Source organism: Sturnus vulgaris, chromosome 11 (genome assembly GCF_052056855.1).
Source record: "Sturnus vulgaris isolate bStuVul1 chromosome 11, bStuVul1.hap1, whole genome shotgun sequence".
NCBI classification, from domain to species: Eukaryota; Metazoa; Chordata; class Aves; order Passeriformes; family Sturnidae; genus Sturnus; species Sturnus vulgaris.
This window is the reverse complement of record NC_142253.1, coordinates 2922640-2946213: the sequence shown is the minus strand read 5'-3', so window position 1 is coordinate 2946213 and position 23574 is coordinate 2922640. Positions and strand designations below refer to the sequence as shown.

The 23574-nt window shown below is 44.5% G+C and overlaps 1 protein-coding gene across 1 annotated transcript in view; it reads right to left on the bottom strand.

The window, feature by feature from the left end:
* The window catches only part of LOC106850342 (contactin-3-like), a 97322-nt gene extending 79153 nt beyond the window's left edge, over positions 1-18169 (bottom strand). The window contains exon 1 of the mRNA XM_088171248.1: positions 18011-18169. The gene's annotated coding sequence lies outside the window, so the exon portion shown is untranslated. The remainder of the gene's footprint in view (positions 1-18010) is intronic.
* Between the last annotated feature and the right edge of the window lie 5405 nt (positions 18170-23574).

Here is a 23574-nt window from a genome sequence, read left to right as displayed (position 1 = left end):
TCCCAAATCTCCCTGAACACGTCTCACACAGGTGGCTCTGCCCTGCAGAACATCCCCGAACTTCCTGAGTCCCTCCTTCCCCCACTGCAGCCAAGAACATTTGTAGTGATGAATGCCCACTGTCCCCACATGCTCAGAGTGCCACAGAACATCTCTGCTTTTCTCTCTCATTCCTCTCGACAGCCCCAGCCCCTGCACACACCAGCAGGGCTTTCTGAACTCCCTACCTGCAGTTCTGCCATCTCAGAGCTGTAACCACTACAAAACCTCCAGCTCAGCTCAGCCTCCACCACAGGGAGCTATTCCATCTCGACAGCAGCAGCACATTGCAGAGAGAAAGTCATTAAGGAGTGACATTTATCCTGAAGTCCTCAGGAATTCTGCTCTGTTTTAAGAGCATCACCTCCACAGCTCTGTGCCTCAACCACTCCAGAGCCTCTTTACATCTTGCCAGAGGTTTTTACCCTGCAGCACCTGTGGAGACAGCTCAGCTCTATCAACCCTGGGACACCCATGGGAACACTTCACAGAAAAGCCAGCTCTGCATTCTTCCCAAAGTTCACCAGGAAATGTTTACCAGATTCTCTTTAAACTCTTGCCATTTAATCAGTTACAAGATACAATTTAAAATTAGCAACTCTGAAGCAACAGCAACTCAAAAGCCAACAAACACTGGAGACCAATTCCCACCCCAGTGACCCAAATCTCATGCCACGTGTAGTTCCTGGAAATAATTTTTGGTGTTGGTGCAGTGATAGAGCAGATTAATTTTTCTAATTCAAAACGAAGCTATGAAATTAAAGCAGAGTTATATTTTGCCCTTTTCTGCATTACTTAGTGAAACATCCACACATTGAACTTCTGTGGAAATCTCTATCTCATCTGCACACAGGCTTTGTGTGCCCTGCTTAACATTAAACTCACTCCCAGGCTCCAAGCAAAACATTCACTCAGCGCCAAAATTGTACTTCCCAAACATACAGGAGGGAAGGATATTAAAAACCAAATATTTTCAGGCTGCAGTGTCTTGGGAAGAATTCTTTACCTGTGCTAATCCAGAATTTTGCATATTTAGCACAAAGAAATGTTTGAGATTCCATACAAGTGTTAATAAAATTGAAAAGTAGATATTCATATTCACCACTCACTGCCAAAAGCCAACTTCAGCTGCTACTTTAAATATTTCCACTTATTACTCTGTACAGATACATTTCTCTATACTTCAGTAATTATTAAATGCCTTCCCAGCACAAACACGTGCATTTAAATCCATTCTAACACAAAAATGTTAAAATTGCAATGCACCCTTGATGACGTGACCTGTGCTCTGCCCATTAATTTCTTGCCCATTTCTTTCTTGGAATCACAATATTTTAAACCAATAATCAACTTGTAAAACTCTTCTTTTTTTGTTTGTTTGGTTTTTTTTCCCAGAAGAGTGACCTGTCACAAATCAAGTATTTCCTCTGTTATTTTCAGGCCCCTGTTGTTGTAATTTGTATGCCTGAAGCTTTCCCCCTGTTACCTACCAATTCCAGACACCCTTTTGATGACATTTATGGGTCACCACCTTCAACCAGGCGTCCCAAGACAGATGTTTCCAGAGGTCAGGAACTCTGTGAAGCCACATGACAGCATGTCACAAATTACTTCAAAATCATGTAGGGCTCGAGAATTATGATAAATAAATCAGAGCTGCTGGAATTTTAAAAAAAATCAAATATGAAGTTGGCTGAACTCTGGCTTGTGTAGCTGCAGTGGGGGGAAAGGGTGAGCCCTGATTGTTATTTCCATAAGAGGAGAGACTCTGATGTCTGGGTTTGTGTTCCAAACTCTCCAGGGCTGCCAGGACTCAGTGCCACGAGCACAGGGAGCCTTGGGATGGAGGAGATGCTGCTGCCGAGTCAGTTCTCACTCCCTGAAAAGAAGGGTGACCACTGCAATCAGGATGGTTTGGGTTGGAAGGGACCTTAAAGGTCATCACATTCCACCCCTGCCATGGCAGGGACACCTCCCACTGTCCCAAATCCCAATGTCCAGCCTGGCCTTGGGCACTGCCAGGGATCCAGGGGCAGCCACAGCTGCTCTGGGCACCCTGGGCCAGGGCCTCATCATTCTCACAGGAATGATTTTTTGACCAATATCCCATCTAAACCAATTCTCTGTCAGTTTGTGTCCCATCACTCCATCCCTTGTCAATTGTCTCTCTCCATCTTTCCTGTTTCCCTTTCAAGGTCACCCTGAGCTCACCCCAAATCTTCTCCTGTCCAGGTGAACAATCCCAGCTGTGCCAGCCTTTCCTCCCAGCAGAGCTGCTCCATCCTCTGCTCATCCTGGAGCCTCCTCTGGGCTCTCTGCAGCAGCTCCAGGTCCCTCCTGTGCTGGCCCAGGGCTGGGGCAGCTCTGCAGGTGGGGTCTCACCTGAGAGGGGCACAATCCCCCCTTTCCTGCTGGGACCAGCCCAGGATATTTCAAGATCCATTCCTCATAGCCTTTATCAACACACACGGAGCTGTCTCTGGTGAGGCACAACTATCAGCATTTCTCTCCAAGCACCTTTGGTTCCATCCACTACAAATCACAACTTCAAAAGCCTCTTTCATCCTGCACGGCTGCCCCAATAAAACCTCATCACTTTCCACTGCATACATAATTCCACTTTGATATTCCTTGGCCAGAACAAAGTTGATCTGTGCCTCTCGTGGTGTCCCAGCCAGAATTAACACCATATCCTGCACAGATCCCCAGGAATGCTGATCCAGGCTGGCTGCCCTGGCTCCAAGGGTCACCTGCAGCAATTTGTCAGCAGTTCCCTCTTCATCAAAAATTTACAGCCTGCTGAATTTCCAATGATGCTACAGCCCACGGTAAAAATGTCTACCTCAAATATTTTTCTTTTTTTTAAACTGAATGTGCTGTTCTGCCTCATATCTCTACTCAAAATCCCAGGACAGGACAAGATCCTATGCCTGAGATGGGCTTCAAATCCCAGGGAGTGAAATTCAGATCCTGAACTGAGGCATCCAGGCAGCAATGTGACAGCAGGACAGCAAGCACTTCAATAAAAAGAAAAAAAAAAATCCAACACAAACCTGAAATCTGTCCCCAGCTCTCTCCCAACACAAAGATTTATAAGAAATTAAAAATGAAACAACAAAAAACAACCATAGACAGCCCATTAAACACCACGAAACAGCGACATAGACACTCCACTTAAAAAGTGCTGACAGTATTACTCTGCAACTTAAAAGAATGTAAAATTTAAAAAAAAAAAATACTCCCAACATCCAAATATACCAAAACTTACATCAGCAGGGCCCTGTGTTTAACTTCTCCTAAGAAGTTACTTTGATTTTCAGGGCTCCCTGTTGTTGCTCTTAGTCCCAAAAATCCTCATCCAAAGGAGCACTGAAGCCTGCCTGGTCCCCCTCACTACAGGAGAGACTCAAACTCCATCAGGGCAGACAGAAACAACATTTCCAACCCACTAAACTTCCCTTACACTGACAATTTAAACTGCAATATAGGAGAAAAATCATTCTGTGCTGAATGCCTTTAGAGTTGACAAATTAAACAGTCAGACACTTGGGGACTGAAAAACTCGAGAGATTTTTTTTTTAGGTTAAACAGTAAAATGTGTTGCTACCTACACATATGTACACATGTCTTTACAGAGAGATATTGATATATATGTTTGTTTAATAATGCATACTAAAGAGAGAATGGCAGAAAAATCTCTTCCTTCTCACCTTCTTTTTCCTCCTTCCAAGTCTCATTAATGCTCAAGTGTCTACAAGAAAATTTATTCCATTTCAATGCCATTTTTGTCCTGTGACCACCCCAATACAGGAAGAAATCCCTCATACCCCACCACATTTTTAAAACATCCAATCCAACCTTAAAGCATGACCTGTGCACTGCATGGGCCAGGAATTTTCCAGAAAAAGCAGTACAGATATTTCTTTGTCCCAACAGAAATGAAAAAGAATTCCTAACAGATGTGAGGATGAGAACCTGCACCTCTCCCCCCCCCAAAATGCCACCACAAAGGGCATTGGGGCTGCCCACAAAGCCCTGGCCTCAACCTGGCTTTTAAATGGAAAAAGCCTCCAAGATTGCAGATTTGAAACTCTTTAATAATGCATTTTTATGCAGACTCCTCTGGCCAATTTACTCAGAGCAAGACAGGACAGCATTTTCCCCACTGCCCTGCAGATTTCTGATGGCTGGGTTGGTTTTATTTGGGGTTTTTAACATTAAAGAATAATCCATCAAAAACTCAAAATAAATGAATGTTTTACATGACATAAAGGCAGATGATTGTCCTCTAAATGTGTCTCACACATGGTGTGAATTTGATATTTTATTATTATATTACACATTTGTTTCTTCCTGACCAACATCAGTGAAACTCCCCAGACCAAAGCTGACATAAAATTGATGTTCCAGCATCACATTTGTTTACAGCCTAACATGCAACAGGTAAGATGTTTTATCTCTGTTTAATCACAAAAGAACAATTAATTCCCAAGAAGCAATAAAGCAAGAGAGAAAAATGGGATAGATGCTTCAAGCAGGGAAGCAAACAAGAGGAATATAAAGATAAAAATGTGAAATTTATATTTTATGCATAGCTTTGCCAGCTTTTTCTTATTCTTTTCAAACATATATATGGGGGAATGGAGGAGCTTGATAGAAATATTCACCAATTTCAGCAAGGAACTGAGCTTTGGGAGATATGGCCACAGGTACCCTTAATCCATCCTGTCTGTGATTATCTCCCTCCAAGTCACATGCAGGAAAATAATCCCCAGCAGCATAGAGCACTGATGTGAAAGGAAAGAAAAGCTCAAAGTCACAGCTGAATGGTTAGAGCTGAACCCATTTCAGCACTTTTTTTTTTTTCCCCCCCCCCTTCTACTTCTTACTTGAGACCAAGGCAGCTTAATCTGCATTGATGTCTATGAAGTTTTCACTTGAAAAGTTCTTCAGTCTGAGAGAGTTTCCTCTCTTATGAATAGGAATAAAATGCTCAAATATTTTTTATGAAAAAAAAAGTTTCTTTTCTTTTTTACAAAGGAAACTTTGAGACATCGCCTGAGAACTCGAATACTGCGTTTCAGCCACATTTCAAACCGGCAGCACAGATATTAATCAAAAAATGAGATTTTCTAAGAGAAAAAACACTCAACCAGGAGGCAGAACAAAACCCACAGGAGACCATGAGAAAACCATTAGAGATGTTCAGGGGGTGAATTTGGCTGATTTGTGGGCACATGACAGGAGAGCAAGAGAATCAACCCATTTTATGGTTATTATTAATAACACATCATATATTTTTCAATTATTTTCGTTTTAACGAACATTTCACCACCTCCTCCCACTCCTTACTTTCTCTGTGTTTTGCTGCCCACATCCCTGCTCCCCTTCATTAATCCACTTAATTCCAGCATTAATTTAGATACACATTTGCTTCATTAACTCACTGCCAGTACCCAGACCCCTGTGATAGAAAGGGAAGTTCATCTCACTTCTGTACAATTTAGATATTACAGTTATTATTATTATTTGGGTATCTTTGTTCCTTGTGTCTTCAGGAAAATGAGTCTCAGCCTAAAGACCATAATTTGGAAAAAGCAGAAATTAGAGGTTAAATTCCACTGAATTTTCTTCCACTGACACTAAAAGATGAACATTACAGCCCATCCCAAGGTTAATGCATGCAAATATGGCTGATCCACCAAAAGCAGTAAAAAAAGAATCAGATTTTTTTAGCCAAGCAACCGTTGAACACCTCTTTTATCTTTCCCATGTAATGAGACCTCACTTTCAGGGAGAAAAAAAACCCCAACCAAGTATTTAAATTACTTAACAAGATCTCCTTAAATATCAGTACAAGGTTAGATGTGATAAAGACTCCACTGGTATTAGCTTTGGCTTAAAAAAAACAAAACAAAAACCCAAAAACCCAAACAAAACTGGAAGGAGCAGAGAGCTACACCGAGATAACATTCAGTGGTGATGAACCTAAGAGTATCTAAAGAACTAAAAAAATCAATTTCTTGACTTAGGAACTAAATTCAAATTAGGAAATCGCTGTCTGACAAAGGTCTGAAAAACATGGAAGAAAAAGAAGATGGGGAGAGAGGTTAATTGATTTTAAAGTATTGAAAGTACCAAGATACAAAATGCCCTGGCAGGAAAATAAATCTGCAGAAGGGTGATGCAGAGCCCATGGAGGGGGATGGAGAAACAAGCACAAATTCACATGATGAGGTTCAGGAGCTTCATTTCATAATGATGATGATAATATTGTTATGTATGTTATAATATTGTTATGTGGTTAATTGTGGCACCAAAGTGAGTTTGGGGTACAACTCCAGTGAAGTTACTCTGAGAGCTTTACTAACCAAAAATTTACTCCCCAAATATCACCTTCCTTCAGACAGTAACAATTCTCTTGCACCATGTCTAACAGGAGAGCAGCAGCAAGCCCCAGGCCTGAGAAGATGCTGTTTTTCTTTCACATCTCCAAGGTTCACTTCGTGTCTTAATGCACTTGGAGTTGCTCTCCCCATTAATCGTGTACTGCAGACCAAGAGAAAGTGCTTTTCCAGAAATGACCTCAAACTAAATTCATAATTCTTTAAAAACCAATAAAGCCACTGAAGCAGAGAGCTCAGCCCTTCTGCAGAGGGCTACAGGCACACACAGCTGCTTTATTCCCTTTAGCAAGATCCACCAGCACCTTGATTTAAAGCACAGTGGAAAGTGTTTGTGTGGTTTAACTGCAGTCCTGTGCTCTGAGCCAGGAAAGGAAGGAAGAGGCCAGAAGACACCAGAGGTCCTTTATAAACACACACTAGAGATGTGCCACATAAATTCAACCCACCACTAAATCTGCATTTCTCTGTGCCAAAGCACAGTGCTACCTAACACTTGTTCCTGAACCTCTCAGACCTAGGGGCAGCATCCCTTAACTCTTTCCAGATGTTCCCAGAGAACTCCAGATCTTCTGCATTTCATTTTTCTGGAGTTACCATCATCAGGAGGAAAGATCCTCTCTGAAGAAAGGATATTAGTGTGTGTCAACACACAATGTACTGGATGGGTTCTCACCTTCCTCACAGGGAAAAGTTATTCTAAGCTGGATAGAGAATTTGAGTGGTCACATCTTTTTCACACGGTCTGAAAGAGGCTGCAGCTGCTAAAATATTTGGGACACCTCTGTGTTCTTCACTGTACAGGAGAGTGAAGGTGAAAATCAGAGCCTTGAAGAACACATTGTGCCTGCCTTGGAGTGGTTCCATTAATGCATGAACAAAGTATAAACTCATCTATGAAAAAGCCTTGCACAAGAGTACTTGAAGCTGTGCCTGCAATGCGTGTTTTTAACTCGTAAAAAAGAATTTTAATTCTACAAAGGCTTTTGGAGCCTTTAACTTTTTTTTTTTTTTTTTGACTAAGCAGACCATTAAATTCACCTGACCACAATGAATCAGAGAAGTAGGATTTTTCAAAGCCTAATATTAAAGGAGATTTTCAAGACTTGTTTCACTTTCCTGTAATATTAATTGGATCCCCATATACTGGACATCATGGAGAGGAAGAACACAATCACAGAGCTTTGCCAACTGATGATAAAGCCTTGCTGGGATTTTGTTTCTGCAAGTACCAAACCCTTTTAATCAGAAAAGTCTCAGGTATTAAAACAGTGAAACAAAGGGCTGGATTTTTTTAGAAATCCTCCACATAATGCAGAGAGAACTCGTTGAATTTATCAGAATAATGCATCCCTCAGGAGGGTTTGCAAGGAGCCAGATAAATTACAAATAAGTGTGCCCAGAATTGCAGTTTCCTGCATCTGGAAGTGTCCAGGGGACAGTGGGGCTTGGAGCATCCTGGGGTGGTGGAAGGTGTCCCTGCCCATAGCAGAGAGTGGGATTTAAGGTCCCGACTCAAACCACTCTGAGATTCTCCATAAATTCATGATGAGCTAAACTTTACAAAAAGAAAGAGCAAATGGGTTTTCCATCAGTGCAACATTAATATTTCTCTTGTACAAGTAAAAAAACCACACCAGCTCTCTGCTGCCATGCTTGCTTGTATGTCAGCCCCTTTCACAGGTGCCATTTAACCAGTTGAAATCACTTTGCATTGGAATAAATCAATCTGAGAATGCAATGTCCATTAGCACCTTTAATTAGGCTTATTGGACGAGCTGCTGAGCCTTTTGGAAAAGAAAAATGTGGATCTTTACCAATCTAGAATTAAAAGAAATTTGCATTAGAATTACAGGCACTTAACTGTCTGCAGTGCTTATTCTGGGGAATAATGCACTTCAAATTTGAGAACTGCTGATTCCTCTCTCCCTGCTGCAGGGAGCCAAGGGCTGGGAGAAGATGGCCTTTGTTACAATATTGTAAAGGGCCATCAAGACAGAGGAGACTTTTTTTCTTCTGCTTGTTTTGCTAGGTTGACTGCAGGGGAAAAAAAAAAAAAAGTCATTTCTATGTTCAGGGTGTTGCTGTATGCTCCAAATAAAAATTCCAAGCCTGGTTCTCTTAAAAATGTCACTCTGGACTATTTTCTGCTGGACAGAGAACATGCTCAGACACTGAAGGTAAGTATGTCTATGTCATGAGGGATTTATAAGTTTGAGATATATAGATATATATATAAATTTTTTTCAGGCTGGAAACACCTACTGTGACAATGCCCAAGGTTCTCAAGAAGGCAGCAGGTACGAGGTGAGGAATAAAAGGGATTCAATGACTCAGATCAGAACTGATGCCTATTCTGCATGAAGTAATCAAGAGTCCACCTCACAACAACAACAGACTGGAGAAAACTCCAGATTTAATCCCAAACCTCAGCACTGTTTTCTATCAGTTTCACACATTTTACTGCTGTGTTTTCATTCTGCATCCACAACTATGCCAAGGTCTGGGAGATTTTGGGTTCTTTCAGGGTGACACAGAGGCACAAGCAGTTAAGCATGCAGGTTATCAAAACCTGTAACATCAGGATGTTCAGAGGTTGGGGAAGAAAGGATGGTGTTAAAAGAGCTCAGCAGGAGGAAACATGAGGTGCTGGAACTCTGCAACTTCCTTAAGCTGCTTAGCTCCAGATAAGGAGCTTATGCAACTTTCTTAACTCTGGAGAACACCCTGCAAGTGATGGCAAACAGTGCTCAGGTTAAGGTACCCTTGGGACAGACACTTCAGGAATCATCCTGCCCTCTGACCATGGAAAGAAGCAAAACAAACCCAAGTCCCTTCCCCCAAAAAAAAAAAAAAAATCTGTCCGGGAAAAGTCAGGTACAGTTTAGTAGAGGAGATGAGTTCCATGTTTGTTTTCCTTGCATGACTTTGGGAATGGCACAGCAAGGCCAGCTTCTGAGCCAGAGATTATTTCACATCTCCAAGTGGAGCCTGACTATGAAGAAGCTGCTTTGTGGTGCTACTTTGGAAAGTAGAGGAGCTTTAGAAAGGAATATAAACACTGCAGCCATTCCAGTCACCAGACACACAGAGTGGGGGCTGTTCAGATTCTTCATCTGAAAATAAACCTGGAAATAAACCTATCGACCCACAGGGGCCCTCATCAAGGGTATTTGTGGGACAGCACAGGGACAAGGTCAAAGTTTCAAGGATTTACAAGAGGCTTGATTAAGTTCCATCCAAGGAATTGAATGAGTAACAGGAGAGACCTCCAGTCCTCTTGGCAGAAGTTGAAGAAAGCGTGGAAAAAAGCTTGGAAAAGTCCTTTCTTTTACCTCAGTGCCTTCAGGAGAGGCACCAAATGCCACCAACACCACTGGCAGTGGTGTCACACTCCAGCTCAGGGCTCAGCAAACACCAGAGGGGCTCCCAGGGCTGTGCTTCTGAAGAGGATGGGGCTTTTCCTCATCAGGCTCCAACTTATTTCAGCTCTTTTGGAGGAGAACAGATCTGCAGAACAACGTTCCAGTCTCCAAGTGCACCTGATGAAATCCTGGAACTTCCTAATCTCGGGATTTTAGTGTGTGAACAACAGCTCTGTGGCAGGGAAGAACCTGCTACAGAAAAAAAAAAAAAAATCCCAAGCAAAATCTATAATCTCTTATTCCAGGAGAAACTCTACTTCTTCATTTAACAGTCACAGAAGAACAGCACTGTTAGATGTAGCACCTTTTGTGTTTACATTTTCAGCTTATTGAGGTAAAGAGATGCTCAAGGAGACTGCAAACGACAGCTTTTAAAGCATTAGAAACACTGCTCCTTGCCAGGGCCATAGCAATTTTTATTTTCTTCAGCAATACAATAGCAAAAATAGTCAATGTGCAATTCAAAATCAAATAGCTACAAAAATTATAGTGAGAAATTGAAAAACTGCAAGGTCTATAAACAGATTAAGCTCCACAACCAAAAGGAAAACGACCACGTGTATACAACCACTTCAAGAACTGCATTTGATTCTACAAACAGTTTGCCAGTCCTCTGTTAGGCTTCATTGCTTTTTCCACTGTAATTTCAACAGGATTTTTAGACCAGGAAAGATGTGACACAATCAATGAGAGGAACAGCGCTGTGTGACAATGCAGCCCCTCAAAAACGGGTGGGAAGAGGAAAATAACCAGTTTACAATAATTTAGCTCCTTCTAGGATGAAAGCTAACTCTTGCTTAGTCAAGAGTAGAAAACAAATAAGTCCATGCCCAAGAATGGGAAAGGGTTACACATGAGCAGCTGCTGCCCCTCGTCTGGTCTAGAAGGATAAAAACCCATTTTAGTGCATTTCCCCTGCAGGCAGGCAGTGATGGCACAGAACTCCTGGGGGCTCTGAATGCAGCTCTGGGCTAACACAGGTCCAGCTAAACTTCGATTCAAAAAAATTCAACTCCAACACACTAAACTGAACTTTTCAGCATGAATTTAGCTAGCCAACTTTTAGCACTTTTAGCAGGAAGACATTAGGGGTAATCGAGGTAAATCGAGGTACATGTTCCTTCCTTTAGGACCAATGATGAGATCTCGAGTCTAAAACAACAAAATATTTTCTGTGGGTGGAGTGGAAAGCTCAATGTGCAAACACATGCTTTTCATACCACTCACACACAAATGTAACAGCTCTGCAGCATCAATAAATCGTCATCCAAAGGAGGTGCACACTGCTAAAAACATTCATTTAAATGCTCGACTGAGGCAGTTGGACTACAAACCATAGAAACCTGGGGTCTTCTATTGATCTTAACAGTGGAAAGGAGAACAGCTATGTCAGGGTAGATGCTAATGGTTCTTCATTCTATTTCTTTGGAGCATTTGTTTTTTAAAAGTGAAGAAAAGGTCACTGTTATTATTTAATTGTCCAGCAGCCTGCTCCTTGAGCACACAAACTTCAGAGGTAAAGAGATGCTGGTGGTCAAGCAGTGACCTGGCAGAAATGTTCCCAATTATACCCTGCTTTATAAATTACCCAGGCAAAGCAAACATGCATATACAGCCTTTTCTTTTTATTGTCGTTTACAACCTACACCAACACACTGGGCTGAGATGTTAAATAAATAACCCAGGGTGCTGCAGAGAGCTCTCCTCCCACTCTGCTTTGCCCACACAACAACCTGCAGCAGCAGGCACCAAAAATTTCCTATTAAACAAAGAAAAAGTCATCACAGAATGCTGATATTTTAGTCATGAGCTTTTGATGTGAAAACTGCACCACCCAGGACCACACCAAGGGCTATTAATTGATTTTTATATGAGATGCTGGAGCAGTTATCTCCCCCACTCTGGTAAAAACAGAGCCTGCTCTCATGGGTTTAGAAACCAACTATCCTCGAGCAGCAGGACAGGTGGGACAGACACATCCAGGTGACTGCACTGAGCTTTCAGAAGGCAGGATAAAAATCAAAACATTTTGCCCTATCCAGGGAAATAAACAGGGGTTTCTGTGGCTGAATTTGCTGGTTTCTGCCTATAAAATACTCCACAGTAATAAGTCATTAGAACAGTATTCTTCATCTTGCACATTCTACCAGGAAATGCTAAGAGATGCCAACTTCAACAAATGGAATATCTTCCAACGCAGAGATGCGTGATCCCTCTGCAAATGAACTATGAAAATCTGTATGCTTGCAAGCTAAACAGAATTTATCATTTACTGATCCACCCTGGATTGGATTAGACAGGAATTGCTCCTTATGTAGTCAAGCACTGCAGTATGCTGGAAATTACTGTCCTGACCTCAGCACAAGCTGGAGGGATGCTGGACATGCTTCACATTAAGCCAGACTGTGGAAAACCAGTTGATTTTCCCCACCAGTTTACTCCAACGAGAGGTTTACAGCCACAAACAGCTGTAATTTATTATATTTTACATTTCACAAAAGGCCTGAACGCGTTGAGCAGTAATACTCCTCAGAATTGTCAAGGCCTATTGAAGTGAAATATGCTTCCCACATCAGGAACATGGCACTGTGATTTCAGCAGTGTGAGAAAAGCAGTAGGGGTTTGTTTTTTTGGTTTTTTTTTAAAGAGTCAGTCACAAAAAAAAAAAAAAGGAATAGTGAGAGGAACGTTGTTAGAATAGTTAATACCAGAGTAGCTCATTACTATTTAGAATGTCGGTGGAAAAGGAATCTGGATTTAACCATAAATTTTCAATGAGGCTCAAACCACTGTTTCAGAGCTACTGTCAAAATCAAGAGTTCTCACTTCTCTGTTAAAATTGAATGTACAAGCGTGTCTTTCCTCACCCATATATCTCAAAACCAAAGGAACAGGGCATAGGAATAGATCTGTAGGAATAGGTGAGAGACCTGCCCATACCTGGTGGCCCTTGCAATGCTGTGTCCATCATCCCTCACTCAGACAGAGCAGCTCTGGACTCCACAGCTTCCTTTGTGCACTACACAAGTGATTTACTAGGGTTAAAAACTGCTTTATTTCGTTTTCTTCATTTAAACCGGGTGTGGAGGGACTAATGTGTAACAGCTGAACCAGTCCAGCCACTCTGGACTCGTCCTGCAAATAAGCTGGGATCAGGAAAGCAGAGCCTGCTGCTCACACACCTGGGCCTGCAGGAGCCCTGCTCCATCCCCAGCTGCTGGAATTCAGCATTTTTTAGGGAGCACAAGGCTCCCCTGAGTCTCAGGGAGGTTGGTGGCACTGTCTTCTAAAGTCAAATTTCACTTGCACGAAGATTTCTTTTCAGCTCCTTCCTGCTCACCCCTGTTCACTCCTTGCCATTCCAGCCAGTGCTTCCCCCTAAAGCTGCAGCTCAGAAATGCATTTTTTGTATTTTCCATCAAACCAAGAACTGTCTGGCAAAAAGAACCTCCCAGACAAGTCTGGTCATCCCTGCTTTTCTCTTCCTACCACCACTCATTCCAAAGCCTTCTACAGCTCACATCTCATTTTTTGGGAGCCCCCCCACCCTGGCTGCTCTGCAGTCTGGATTTTAAACACTTCATCACTCAGTCAAACACAGATAAAACTCGTCCTGTGTGCAATCAGGATTAAGAAAACACTAAAATACATGTCCAGGTTTCAAATCCTGGCTGTTCCCATTAAATGTGTTTCTCCAGAAGAGCAGGAGCTGCAGCAGGGATTGTCCAAGCTGAGCACAACTTCAGTAGCTCCCACTGCTGCTTCCCCCAGCTGGAAGTGCAGCACCTTTGCCAGTTAATTAATTATTCTTTACATTAATTAACAGATAAATTTTTCAAGAGGAAAATATCTGGATGTTACAATTTGGGAAAAAATTCCCATATCAGCGATATCAAATGTAAGTATTACTTATTTTAAGGATTATTATTATACTCTGTTACATATAAAAAGTTAAACTTTAGGGGTATAAAACTAACTGCTCTTTCAAAATAAAGCCAATGCTATAAACACTTATGACTTGCACTTCAATTGTTATTTTTTCAGATTAAATTTCAACACGCAGAGTTTAACTTCACACTAATAAAACACCAACTCCATTATTTCATCAGCTGCCCACCACCTTCACTCCTCACTCCATCAAGAATACTGAGAATCCATAAGATATCTGAACTCCTGCCACTTCCTCTCATTCTGTATTAAGTCTTTTCTTTGTATTAGACAGCACATTGAAAAAAAAAAAATCTATATACAGTAAATTTCAGTTGACTGTAGTCAAAGCTCAAAGGTTTTTTTTTTTCCCCCCTTCCTACTTTTTTTTACCCCAACAGTGCTCTCCTGCATGCATCAACTCTGACCTGGTTTTCATCTGTCTCAGTGGACAAGAGAACTGTGTGGCTTTTTGAGCTCTGAATCAGAAAAGTACCTCTCAGTACTGCAGCCTTTACCTAATCCTTTCCTGGTTAAGGCACATTACAAGGTATCACTGATAATTATTTAATTTTCTCCTGCAATTCATTTTCCTACACTGCATCCTATAAAATGTGGACCATCAAATCTCCACTGAAAAGTTTGGGTGACAATTCCAAACGACTTCACTAAATCAAAGTGGAGATGTTGGCACAGAGGGAACTATAACTCTTCCAGTTCCATTTTTCTGCATTCCAGTTGTTTTTCAATGGGATAATCGCTGACTGAACTAGCTCTGGTTTGGCTGAGAGAGAGAAACTTCAGCTGTAGAGCTGCAAAACAAAACAAACAAAGGAAAATACCTGAAAAAGGAATTGCTGTCACTGCAGATATATTTTAAGGACAGCAGCAACAGAGCACCAAGGCAAGTCCATTTCCAGAGCCAGTAGCTCTGTGGCACATTCAGTTTTGAATTAGGAACATTAAGTTCCTAAGCTTCTTTCTAACAAAAGTTAATTTCAGAGTATCCTGCATGGACATCACCCATGCACAACAGGAGCTTAAGCAATGCTTGCATCACATAAGTCCCTTGAAAAAGTCATTTCTCACCACTTGTATCTCCAGTAGTGTTCAATGTGTGCATACATCCCAGGGGACTCTCACCCACTGTTCCCAACGTGAACTGGGAGGTTATGGATCTGACAGCACAACAAGACAGACCCAGTTCCTAGCCAAGCACCAAGAAGGATGAAAAATTACTTTACAGATGAAAAAACTTCCAATTTTCCGTGATTTTCTAGTAGCCAAGACCAGGCTTGTAATTATTTCTCCAGTTACCAAAGTCAGGAGTGATGCTCACATCCAGCCCCAGTCATTCCTCATCACTAATAAGTTCCCTGTCCCTGCAGGCTTGCTGCCTCCTCAGACACTCCTCACACCACTGTGAAAACACAAAAAATCCTGTCTGCAGACTGCAGTTAATCTGTGTCTTCTGGTATCAAAGTAAATCCTGATGATCACTTCATACATATAAAACCACTGGCTTATATCACTTGTAAGACTCAGCCTCTTCCAGGAAGAACAGCAAAAAGATTGAATCTATTTGCAGAAAATCTCCTGTTGCTGTATCACAACAACATTAAGATGTTCTTGTGGTATTTCAATGGGAAAATTCCCACAAGAAACACCACAAGAACATAAACATAAACAACATCAAAGACAGCGAGGCTAGCTCAGAAAAAACAAACAACAAAACCACCGCCCCTGCACAAGTGGTTGGAAGCATTTGTTTGTGGGTGGAAACTCCAAGAGAAGCATTAGAGGAAAGTGACAGGAAAATATGGCATTGCTCCTTAGCTACGGTGACGTGATCTTTAGGAATTTAAAGAACAAGTTGTTTAGGTAGCTCCATGTATCACACCCAGCTCCAGGATTTGCAGGGTGTGCAGCCAGCTGGATGCATGCTTGGATTTCTGGACAAGACCCCAACTGAGGGCACCAGCATTGGAGCTGAGTGAGTGACAGAGCTATAGGAGATTGCCACCACCCCACAGCAGCTCTAAACCCCCCAAAAATCCAGTGGTTTAACTTCCTTAATACAGAAAAAAAACAAGCTTCAGATCAGCTAGACAGCCCCTACCTGTTCTATTCACTGAGGTGCCATCCCCAAAACCCACTCTGGAAAAACCCCACAGCCATTGCCACTGGCAGCTCGCAGCTCCTGTGCTCCGAGCAGCACCTCCCACTGCTTTATTCCCAGAAAACATCACTGCTTCCAGCTCCAAACCTGCAGCTCATCCATGCCCGGCAGTGCAGGGCAATGCCAGGAGAGAAGCAGAGTACCGCGGATGCTGTGGGATGCTGTGGGATGCTGTGGGATGCTGAGGAGCAGGGAAGAGCAGGGCACCACTCACAGAGCTCTGTTTTTTAGCTGCAGCCCAACACCGAATCGGCAGCATTTGGGCAAGAGTTAAACACCTCCACCAATCCTTCCCCTCAAACGCTTTCATAAATGCATTTGCCAGATTACTATGGGAAGTCTCTTGCATAATAAACAACTTTCTGGAACAACTCCACACGGGGTAGTAACACACTTTCAGTGCTTACAAGTTCAGTGATTTCCACTCCTGATTTTAGCATTTTGTTCATAATTTCCCATATATATTTTAAAAAATACATCACTGAACAAGCCTGACATGCAGCTTGAACGAGAGTTCAAGTTTCTTTTGCAAAACACAGCAGTGCATACTTGGGAGAGTTCCTTGCCCTTTGTAAGGTCTTGGTTTTTGATTTTTGCACTCACAATAAAAATACTGACATTCTTTCCCCTCGTGTAAAACACGCACGTTGAGGACAGCTATCAGTATTGATTCTGTGCGTGTCAGTGGCACCACTAAGGCAATCCTGACTACCCAGTTCCCACGCACGGCTATTGCTGGATCATTCCCCATCAGGAGGAATGGGCTGATCTCCCTCCCCAGCAAAATGCTGCTTGGATTTGGGTTAACCACAGCCAGGCACCACGCCGGATTGGCAACCAGGTGACACATCACCGTGCTGGGGATACCATGAAGTTACAAGAGAGAAGGAGCAGCGGAGCCGGCTGGGGCTGTGCGGGGAGCGGAGCAGCGGCTGCGCCCAGCACCGAGCCAGCGCCGGGACTCGGTGGCCAGCTCGCCCTGCTCCGCCCCGGCTCACGGCAAAGTTCCGCGGTCGCCAGGACCCGGTCAAACCCGAGTGAGGGACGTGCAGAAAGAGCGAAATTCTCATTCGAGAGGAGAGGGGAAAAGCTTTTCATCGAGCGTTCACTGGAGAGGTGCGGGGGTTGTTTCAAACCAACACGCCGGATCCCCACCGACACCAGAGCTGGGGGCGAGCTCCGTACGCGCCTTCTCCCGCTTGAGACAATTAGCAGTTAATTAAAACCAAAGCCAGAGCCGCCCAGCTTTGGAACTTGAGCAACTCCAGACTCTGAACAATTCTAGGGGGGGGAAAAAACCCGAACCCCGCACAAACGTTCAGACGGGCGACGGGCAGCAGCCGCTCGCTCCGGTGCCGCCGGACCCGGGAGCATCCCCAGCCCTCGGGGGAGCCACGGGCAGAGCCCTCGCCCCCGGGACAGGCGGGCTGGGGGGGACAGCAGCTCCCTGCAGGCAGGCGAGGAGCCTCGCAAATGCCACCAGCGAGCATCAATCACCCAGGCGGGCAGCGGCACGTACCGGTGCTGCATCCCCCGAGCCCGGCAGGGACCCTCCCGCGGCACCGCCGCCCGCCCGGAGCCCCCTCCGTGTGCCCCAGCCTGGCTCCCCCGCTCCATTCTCCGTGTGCCCCAGCCTGGCTCCCCCGTTCCATTCTCCGTGTGCCCCAGCCTGGCTCCCCCGCTCCATTCTCCGTGTGCCCCAGCCCGGCTCCCCCGCTCCATTCTCCGTGTGCCCCATCCCGGCTCCCCCGCTCCATTCTCCGTGTCCCCTGTGCCCCATCCCGGCTGCCCTGCTCCATTCTCCGTGCCCCCGGTGCCCGCTGCCCATCCCGGCTCCCCCGCTCCATTCTCCGTGTGCCCGCTGCCCATCCCGGCTCCCCCGCTCCATTCTCCGTGTGCCCCATCCCGGTTCCCCCGCTCCATTCTCCGTGTGCCCGCTGCCCATCCCGGCTCCCCAGCTCCATCCCCCCGGGGGATGCGGGGTGCTCGGCGCTCCCTTCAGCCGCTGTCCAACTTTGTTCCCCGAAGTTGCCCACCTGCAGCCGAGCCGCTCCAGCCGCCGCAGCGCTGCCCTTCCCTTCCCTTCCCCGCGGAGCCGGCTCCGTTAATCCTGCGGCTCCCGAAGCTCCCGGCGCCTCTTCTGGAGCGGCGCTGGCCGCGCTCCCGGCGGCGGGGCGGGCCCGGCGCGATCTCCCGCCCACCTCTCCTCACGGCCCCGGGGCCGTACAGCCCAGCCCAGCCCTGTAAAGCCAAGCCCAGCCCAGCCCAGCCCAGCAAAGCCCGGCCCAGCCCCTCCGGACACAGCCGGGCCCGCCGGCGCCGGGGATGCTCCGCTGGCGGCGGCCGCTCCCCCGAGAACCCCTCTCGTTCCCAGGGTGGATGCGCTGCCGTGTGGGCAGAGTTGAGGCGTTATGGCTTAAATAAAAACTCCATCTCGCTTCTGGGCTGGAAGCCCAGGGAAAAAGGCAGGTTCACGTAGGTCGCTGTGCAGGAGCCGGATGGAGGTTTTATTGGATCTGGCTCCGGCTGATCGCAGCATTAGAGCGGTGTGGTGTAATTAAGACTAAGCAGAATTCCTTTAAGTCTTTTTTTTCCCCCTGTAGCAGGTAGTACTAAATTTCCTGAAACGTATATTATGTTTCGGCATCCCAAAGCACAGTAAATGTGTTATAATAAAGTGTGCATTAGCTCCCTGTGCCTCAGTTGAAGTCTGAATTTTGCCAGGGATGACAAGTCAATCATAGCATCACAGAATGGTTTGGGGCGGAAGAAACCTTAAAGCCCATCCAGTCCCACACCCATCCATGGGCAGGGACACCTCCCACTGTCCCAAACCCCAATGTCCAGCCTGGCCTGGGACACTTCCAGGGATCCAGGGGCAGCCACAGCTGCTCTGGGCACCCTGTGCCAGCCCTGCCCACCCTCCCAGGGAACAATATCCCATCCAGCCCTGCCTTCTGGCACTTTGAAGCCATTCCCTGTGTCCTGTCCCTCCATCCCTTGTCAATTGTCTCTCTCCATCTTTCCTGTTTCCCTTTCAAGGTCACCCTGAGCTCACCCCAAATCTTCTCCTGTCCAGGTGAACAATCCCAGCTGTGCCAGCCTTTCCTCCCAGCAGAGCTGCTCCATCCTCTGCTCATCCTGGAGCCTCCTCTGGGCTCTCTGCAGCAGCTCCAGGTCCCTCCTGTGCTGGGACCTTCCCAGAAAGGAGAAAGGACTTGCTGGCTGTCCTTTTGTACACAGAGAAGTTCTGGACAGAGTGGTGATGCTTTGCTGTCATGGCATAAGGAGGAAGGACACGAGGAAAACAATTTGCTTCTTCAGCAAATAAGATTTAAGTTGCTGCCACCTCCGTTTCCCTTTCTGTCCAGTAGTGTCATGAATTATTGAAATGTGCTGGCTGAGAAACAATGACATCTCCTCTGGAGATAGCAGAGACTTGACACAGCATCTGTTGAGCCAGACTTGGTGTAGGAGCCCTGACCTAAGAGATTTTTTACTTTTCCATGCATGTGCAGGTCTATAATTAAGAAATGTCCAGCACAGAAGCGTAGCCACTTCTGTAATGAAATGTGGCACTGGTCTGAGGAAGGGATGTCAAAAAATAAATCATCTCAGGAAAACAAGATGCATTTTTAATTGGCAGAGTGCGATCAAATAGGACTCGTAGAGATGACAGAATTGCAGGGATTTAATGAGTTCCCATGAGCTGAGCACTGAGATTTGTACCAGCAAGGTCCAGCTCAGCCCTGGCATGGAGCAGGAGGGTGCTCTCAGCCTTTTTGGAGCTGGTGTAGCACAGTCTGATAACTCCACCATATCTCTGAAAACTGGAGTCTGAAACTCCACTTTGGGCTTTTGCCTGGAAGAGAACACTAACTTTCAGTTATTATTGCACAAAGCCTTAGCTAGGACTGGGCTCAAGCCTTAGCTCCCCAGAAAGCTCAGCTCAAGTGGGAGCACAGTGGCTGTGAACTCCTCTGTGGGGCAGTGCCTGAGCAGGAGCAAACCCCAAAAGCAGATTTAGCTTCCTCAGAGCTCTGCTGGTCACATATTCACAACACCCTTATGAGTCTTATGAGAGCTGACAAGGTCAGGGACCTGTGGCACAGCTCTCCACATGGAAATATCAGCTTTAGCTGTGCAAGGCCAGCGTGAGAAGGATAGCCTGTATTTTTATGCTTGACCAAACACAGGGGCTGTTCAAATTTTAAAAATGCATCCTGCAACTTGCCTTGCCTCGTGTCCTCTGTCACTTCCAGTCCAGCCCCATCTTTGGACTCCTTTGGCCAACTAATATATTTTTTCAATTTCAGTTAGGGACTTCAAACTCATATCATAGGTATCAAGTTGGGCCACATAAAAGATGCTTTTATTTTAAGTTTGTCAGACAGGCACTTTATGAGATTGTGAAGTTGAAAAGATGACTCTAATCTTTAAGATGTCAAGTTAAAAAGTACAAAACCTGCTCTTCCCCTCACTTATTTTCCAGCAAGCCAGGCATGCAGAAATAGTGGGTCTGTAAGTGCTTTTCCTGTATTCATTTCAGAAAACACAGCAAAGCTGCAGTATCACCATATACTTACTGAAGGGAAGCAATTTGCAGACAGTGAATTCTCTGAGGTTACCTGGAAGGATTTCACACAGCCCCCGAGCCTGTGCTGCCCTTCTGCCACCCAGGGCTTCTGAACCCACTGCAATATTCACATTCAATGATAACAACTGAATTGCCAGCCTCACGCTCCTTCCAGCTAATGATGTTGTTTTTTTTTTTCATTTCCACTTGTCATTCAGACATCACTGTCGACAGCTCTCTGAAATTACATGTGAAGAGCAGCAGTGCTTCTACTCTACTGTTGTCTAATTAATGCTTCCTAGGAATCAAAGTGGGGAAAAAAAACCCTGCACAGGTGTAAGCAGGTACATGAAGATTGTATTTAAACTTCCCAATTAATAATTTGTTTTGAAGACCTGGCTTAACCCTGTCCATCCTGATGGAAGCTGGTGTAGACCTAAACCATCTACTGAGCTCTTGCTGCTATTAACTGCACCCTCTCACTGTTCTCTGCTTTAATTGCAGAAAACTAAAATTCTCTCTTACTTCTAAGCAATTTTTCCATGCTCATGTTTTCACCACATGGATTGCCCATATAACTTTTGTGTCCTGCTTTGACAAACACTATTTTTTTTCAAATTTTAGATGGGAATTTAGCCACCGGTGACAAGCAGACTCAGATACACTGTAAATTTCTCCAGAAAAAAAAAAAAAAATCAATCAGTGCTTTTCTCCCAGCTGCTTTAGCTTTTGAAGAGCTTCTCATACCATTGGCAGAAATACCAAGTAACTCACCTCAAGCTTAAGATGAACTAGATTTGTAAACCATCTCTAGGACATTGCCAAAGTGAGATCTTGCCAATGGGGCTCAATGGACCATTAGTCTGGTCTTACCAGACAATCATTATCAGTTTCAATTAACTGAAACAGCCACTAGAAAGTAGAACATTAAAAATAAATTCAAAACCTGTTGAAAATTTAGTTTGCAGTCCTTCTAGGTGTAAAGGTGAGAGCAGCCCACCTTTTCCAATCACACTTTCAGGCATAATAGTGTCAGTGGCAAAAATATATGGACAAAATATAGGATGCTTTGGATGCAGTTAAATGAGTAGAACATGGACTCTTTCTGCTTGTACTTATGGGGTTCTTATTTAAAGAGAAGTACTTAATGTCAATTTAATCTTCCTAATTTTTAAGTGACGCTTCTCTCCTTAAGCTGACACTGATTCCAACTGATCTGAGGCCTTGATCTGCAGGCACAGAGATTGTGCATTTCTTTCTAGATTGAGGTCAGCTGTAAAACCTGGGAGGTATTTTTTGGATTATCTGTATCATAAGCCAAGGGGAGGTTCCTTGGTGTGGTGGTGCCACAGGATAAGCTGCATTCACTCCCTTGCCTGGTCCACGGTCACCAACACTGGCCCCAACATCAGCCATGCTCCCCGTGCCCATGGCCAGCTGGATTTTGCCCCCACTTTGCTCTCCCACAGGCCTGGGAGGTGTTATCTCAAAATAATTCTGTTCTCAGAAGCAGCCAGCACAGCTCTGGTTCAATTTCACTGAATTCAATGGTAACACTTTTGGCATTGAACCCAATTGATTAAATCACCAAGCATCTTAAAATTCCCATTTCATTGCCTCCAGGAGCTGCTGCTCGTGCTAATAAATGGAAAGTGCAACTGGTGTTGGGAGCAGCAGGAGGGAAGGGCCAGAAGGGGGAGGCTTAATGAGAGACCCTGTCTGTATTAAGGAAATTAATTCTGTGGCTGGATTAAAGTGCAGCACTGGAAGCCTCACTTTGCCCTGACAGAGTCTGCATTTAAGGGTTTACACCTCTGTAATAACCCCAGTGGTGTTGTGTGGATGCAAATGTCCTTAATGCAGGCAGGACCTGCAGCAGGCCACGGTGACTATTCCAAAACCCATCAAAGAAAGTGGAATATGTGCAATTGTGCTGGAGAGCATCACACAGAAAGAAAATTATAATAGGAAGGTTAAGTACCCAGCGAGTACAAACTGATATACAATATCTTGAAATCACAGAGAAAGAAAATTAAAATGAGGAAATGATTTCACATATAGGTAGGTGGAGGCATTAAAGCAATCTATGAACTCTGGGAAGGAGAGCAATGAGAGGGGTGCTCTCAGATGTGCAGCCTTTTGCCCATCAGAAAGAAATGATTGAAGGCTAATTCCAATAAACAGGCAATTTTAGTTTTGCCATTATTTCAGGGTTGGTTTTTCTGACTCTGCTTTTGTGTGTCGTTGAAATATTTGTGTATTAATAGCTACTCATTTTAATGGCATTACAGTAATTTGAACATCTGCAGCTACCAGGCATTAAAATACGATCACTCCCCTATATTTCAAGTTATTTTTGCAGTACTGCTGCCTGATTTTGTCACATCCATTAAAATGCAAGGGATCAGTTCTTATCATTACCCATTAACTGGCAACCTTGAGCTGAAGTGTTCAGCAGGAACCAGCCTGGTGCCTGGAGGCCTGGCCAGCAATTCAGTGGAAGGCAAAGACATTTTATGGCTGTCCTGGAAGCTGAGTGATGGGCTGTGTAACTTTCCTAATCAAATCCAATTAAACACAAAATTCTATTCCCACCACCCCTGCCATCCTTTGTTCCAACAAATTGCCTGATGTACTATTCAAGTTTGCTAAATATGGAACATTTTCTAAATGAGAGGCTTTAATTCCACCAAAAGCTCAGCTTAGTTTAATAAAGAAATGAGATATTTTGTTTAGTGTTGAGGAGCTCTCACAGGGCAGGAGGCTCTCCCTGGAGGAGAAATGACTCCTCAAAGTGGCTTTTGAGGAGGTGAACCCACAGAGGATAAATGAATCCAAAAAATTACTCTGAATTTGCTGTTCAGGGGGTGAAGACAGAAACCAAAGCATAGGCAGCCATGGTCAATAAAAAGTGGTTGGTAAATACTTGACCAGCAAAGAAATGAAAATGCTCAGAAACTGGCCAAGGAGGAGAGGAGGAAACAGCAGCTCCTCCTCCTTCCCTTCTTAGCCTCACAGGGATTT